Raw genomic sequence first — 5,322 nt, 5'->3', positions numbered from 1 at the left:
TTTTTGCTTATCCTCTAGACTTAACCTTAGTTGTGTATATTGTCTAGGATCCGAACTCTGTGTAGTAGAAGGCTAGGTGAAGAAAGAACTCATCTATTTTTCCCTTTTGGGTGTAAAATATTTGTGTGAATTTCCAGCCGCAGTTATCTACTTGTTTGTGTGTTGCTTACTAATCTTGCTTGTTTAATTGCTTGCTTTGATTGTTTAGCATCTTGTAGGTTTGCATAGTTATTTAATCATAAATACTTGCAATCGATTAGCATGATTGATTTAGGATTCACGTAAGACACCACAAAGCGCGATCAGACAAATGAAGAAGTTCGAAGATGGTTCGACCAAGGAGTGACAAGTCAGTCAGTTTGACAAAGTGCAAAAGAGAGCAGTAATAAAAAGGATTAGGGCAAATCCTTAGATTAATCCAAATGGGCGAGACCAAACAAAAAGGAGTGTTGCAAGCCAACTAAAAATGGCAAAGCGAATTGAGAAGAAAAATCAGAAAAGTGCGAACAAGAGAGTATAAAAAAAAAAAGGGGTGCATGGCCAAGGAAATCAACTAAGTGCGGACAAAGAGAGTGCAAGAAGTTAATGGTGGCAAAGAAGATAAAGCGAATTGTACTAGGTGGCAAAACTAGTGAGGTTTATCGGGCCAAACTAGTAGATGGACGAAGGAGCTAGATAGNAGGCCGTTTGAGGACCAGAGCCACTGCTAGGAAAAGAGTGACTTACCCGGATCGAGTCCAGATCAGAAACCGCTATTACTGTGATGTGTGTGATGGACTAGGACACCGAACCAAGGATTGCTGGAGGACGGCGCTTCCTCAGTTGTTGTCCCCGGAGCATGTCGTGTGCATTGAGTGTGGGACGCGAGGGCACTTTGCTTATCGCTTTCCAAACCCTAAACCCTAAACCCTGCCTCAACCGAATCTCCCGCTGAACCGAAACCTGAGGAGCTGACTAGGATGTGTGAGTGTCCTTGTGAGGAGTGTAGGAGCCGCCAAGACCAATAGGATAGTTGGGGAAAAAGGGAAGTTTTCTTTTGGGGCTTTGTGTAAGGGTCGGATAGGTTTTTCTTTTTGCTTATCCTCTAGACTTAACCTTAGTTGTGTATATTGTCTAGGATCCGAACTCTGTGTAGTAGAAGGCTAGGTGAAGAAAGAACTCATCTATTTTTCCCTTTTGGGTGTAAAATATTTGTGTGAATTTCCAGCCGCAGTTATCTACTTGTTTGTGTGTTGCTTACTAATCTTGCTTGTTTAATTGCTTGCTTTGATTGTTTAGCATCTTGTAGGTTTGCATAGTTATTTAATCATAAATACTTGCAATCGATTAGCATGATTGATTTAGGATTCACGTAAGACACCACAAAGCGCGATCAGACAAATGAAGAAGTTCGAAGATGGTTCGACCAAGGAGTGACAAGTCAGTCAGTTTGACAAAGTGCAAAAGAGAGCAGTAATAAAAAGGATTAGGGCAAATCCTTAGATTAATCCAAATGGGCGAGACCAAACAAAAAGGAGTGTTGCAAGCCAACTAAAAATGGCAAAGCGAATTGAGAAGAAAAATCAGAAAAGTGCGAACAAGAGAGTATAAAAAAAAAAAGGGGTGCATGGCCAAGGAAATCAACTAAGTGCGGACAAAGAGAGTGCAAGAAGTTAATGGTGGCAAAGAAGATAAAGCGAATTGTACTAGGTGGCAAAACTAGTGAGGTTTATCGGGCCAAACTAGTAGATGGACGAAGGAGCTAGATAGAGTCTGGAGGATGACCAAGGAGCTCGGAGATGGAGACAAACGATGAAGAAGAAGAAGTCGTTGACTTTTACCAAGATCATTTGATCAAGTCCAAGATAAAGCTAAAGCATGGAGACTATGAATGGGGAGATGGAGATCAAGTAAACCGAAGGAGATAATTATTCGGATAAGGACATAGAAGCTAAGGAGTCGGAAAAGTTAAGTCCTATAGAGTTCAAAGATAAAGGAGTCGGAGAAGTTAAGACTTATGGAGTATGAAGTTTAAGGAGTCGGAGAAGACATATGGAGTATGAAATTAAGAAGGCCAAAGATGTTAAGTCGTATGAAGTACGAAATCGAAGAAGGTTGAAGAAGTAAGCTTTATGGAGTGTGGAGCCAAGATTCGGAAGGTATGACACCGTAAGTTAAACCTATCAAGACGTTGGAGTAAACCGAGTCATATGATAAGAAGAGAAGTCAAGAAAAGCTGAAGAAAGAGAAGGAACAAATCGAGGAGATTCTCAAAACAAGGAAAGGAGAGGAAGTTCAAATTATCCATGATCACCACAGCGCAGTAGCAAAATATCGGTGGTAACGGTGATAGTAAGATGAAGACGCAGATGACAAGAGGCATCAGCACCATATCGAAAGGAGGAGGAGAATTCAGAATTCGAGGACAAATTCTAATAAGGGGGGAGAATTAATAAGAAGGAGAAGAGGAAAATAAGAAGAACGACCGAAGGAAGTCCGAGGGAAAAAACCAGCAAATCGGAAGATAGCCAATGGCCGGTGTTCGAGAGGCTTAGTCCAAAAGAGAAGTCGAAGAAGAAGAATGGCCAAGTCAAAAACCTCAAAAAGGCCAAGACACGGTCAGGACGGACGTACGCGGACGGAGACGGTACGAATGGACATACACATACAGGTACAGGATGGACGGACGTACATGTTCGGAGGTCGTACAGACGGACGTACAGGGACCGAGACGGTACAGTCACATTGGACGTACGCGGACAGAGATGGTACGCACAGGCCGGACGTAATCAGACAAAGACGATACGGACCGAGTACAGACGGGAAGGATGGACGCATGACGAAATAAGGACGGGTAAATGAGTGCATGCGGTACTGACGATAGAGATGTGATACGGAAGGAGAACGCACAGACAGGACGAAGGACGTTCAGACGTAATGGACGAGGCGTACGGCAAACGCAGTTTTACGCGAAAATGATGTACCGACCAGACAGCGGTCCAGAAATTAAGAAGCGATTGTCTAGCGATTCAAGAAGATTTTTCTCACAAAATCAACCAATGGGCATTCATGCAATTGTGAGGAATAATCATTGTGTTGTTGACACAAAAATGAGACATAATCATTATGTCTTAAGAAGATGGCCAATAGGAATTCATGCACAAATGTGGGAGACAAAATGGAGATTCTCCTTTCTCCATCAACCAATCCGCACACATGCAAGAAGAAGAAGAGAATCTCTTAGCTTGCTCACCAAGTCGCCAAAATGAGTGGAGGAGAATCTAACCGTGTGTTTGACATGCATTGGGGGAATGCGCTGCCCAAAAACCACTATAAAAGGGAGCTCACCCTTTCTCATTTTTGACATTCACCCAAAACTCAAAGAAAACTAAAAATTTTCTAAGTTTTGCTATCTCGTCGTCGAGAGAGAAAGAGACCAGAGCAAAGCACGGTCGGGATGCCGTTCGGGGTCGAGGAGAGACGCAATACGTGGACGTTGTTGGACGCAGCTTGACGCGGAGAAGGTGTTGTCTGATCCGTGGTGCCGTGAAGTCCGGTCAACAATCTGCTGACTCTTCGCGAGTCCTGTGGTGAGTTCTGTGGTAGTATTGTGTGGGGTGCTGCATGGCTCCTATGGACCATGTACGTACCCATTGTGTGCTGCATTTAGACTAGGATCATGTTAGGATCAGTTAAATGTTGCATGCATTTAATTGGTAGGATTCATGCTAGAATTCATGTTTAATCACATAGAATTATGCTAGGAATCATCATGCATGTTGAGAAATTGATGAAAATTGAACCGCATATTTTCATGATGAATTTGATGCATTTTTAGCAATTTGTCTTGCTTAAAATTTGGACAATGGACTTGCATGCGTAGTTAAATGAGTAGATTTTTATTTGCAATATTTCTTGCTTAAAAATCGGATTAAATTGGTTGCCTGCATGTAGAACAATCTAGGATTGCTTGAATTTTTATTCTTGATTTCTGTTGATTGTTGTGTGTTTCTTGCTTGATTCTTCTTGCTTGTTTTGCTTGATTTATCTTGCTTGAATTGGTTGTTTAGTACTAAATTCTTTGCATTTTTACTCTTAGAAGTTTAGTACTTATTTTCGCTAGTCTCTTGAATTACATTTGTTATTTTTCTCGAGTCGTATCTAGGATAGAGTAGTCGATCTTCTGTTCCTCCTATTGTTTATTGTCTCGTGGCAAGTTCTCAACGACTACTTACGCGGGACAATGTCGGCGTCTAGCTAGCTACTAGAGCGACAACTACTTGACGTCGTAGCATTGGATGGTTCATGCAGGATGCCTTGTGGTTTCCGCATGGACAGAGGTGAGGAGTGAAACAGATTATCGAAGGCCCATAGGTGAAAGAGTCTAGGGTAGTTGAGTAATCCTTAATTATTCTAGTCGTCTTTCTGTTGTTTAGGTGAAAGAGTCTAGAATATTCAAGTTATCCTTGTTCCATTCTAGTCGTCTTGTCCACCGTGTAGGAGTAAAGAGTCTAGGTTATCGAGTCCAAGTCGAGTCTTGCTTGAACTAACCGTCTTTGCTTGCTTGTTTATTATTTGCTTCCGCTATCGTTTCTGTTGCGTAGCTTTGATTGCTTGCCTTGCTTATTTCCTTCCTTCTTGGGGTCGTCGGGGTGGGAAAAATTAGAAGCATGTTTAGGAAAGGGGTACCCAGGCTCACTGAGTAATCTTAGATTACTCATAATAATATTTTGTCTTGCAGGAAGTTTAGGGAGAGTTAGAGCTGGAGCGAACTTAGGGTACCGGATATGATTGTTTTCTTGTGTTTTTGTAAAATCCTATATTTTCCTAAAATGTATTCTACGGAAGTATCCGACTATTATGTATATTCCTTGATAACTTATTTTCAATGTAATATTTTATTAAGTAATATAATTCGGTTTTTGGGGGAAACATGGCAAGTTGCATTTGATACATTGGCCTTGTCCGGGCCAACACAACGCGCCAGAACCGCGAGGGTTGCAAAGCCTAAGTGAACCTCGGCCGCGGGCGGAGTCGCGTCTAGGAGGACTGGTCAGGAAGCTGCAGCTTTCGTCCCTCGACCGGGCCACCAGGGTGCGGTCCCCATACGTTGCGTTCCGCGGGCCATTGGTGCTCTTGTCCGGGGCATAGGACCAGTTCGGGGGCGTTACAAGCGCCTTCGAGTTATACCGTCTCACTCTTGGACCACAATCCTCAAGATCTCGGTATCAGGGGAACTACTCATCCTTTCAGGAGAAAATCATCCCCTCTGCCACTCTCGGAGCCCCCAGCCCCTCGAGCTATCGGTATTCAGGAGAATCACCATCCCCTCAAGAGCAACAA

This window comes from Camelina sativa, chromosome 14 (assembly GCF_000633955.1).
Source record: "Camelina sativa cultivar DH55 chromosome 14, Cs, whole genome shotgun sequence".
Taxonomy (NCBI): domain Eukaryota; kingdom Viridiplantae; phylum Streptophyta; class Magnoliopsida; order Brassicales; family Brassicaceae; genus Camelina; species Camelina sativa.
The sequence above is the reverse complement of the archived record's forward strand: the minus strand, read 5'-3'. Positions refer to the sequence as shown.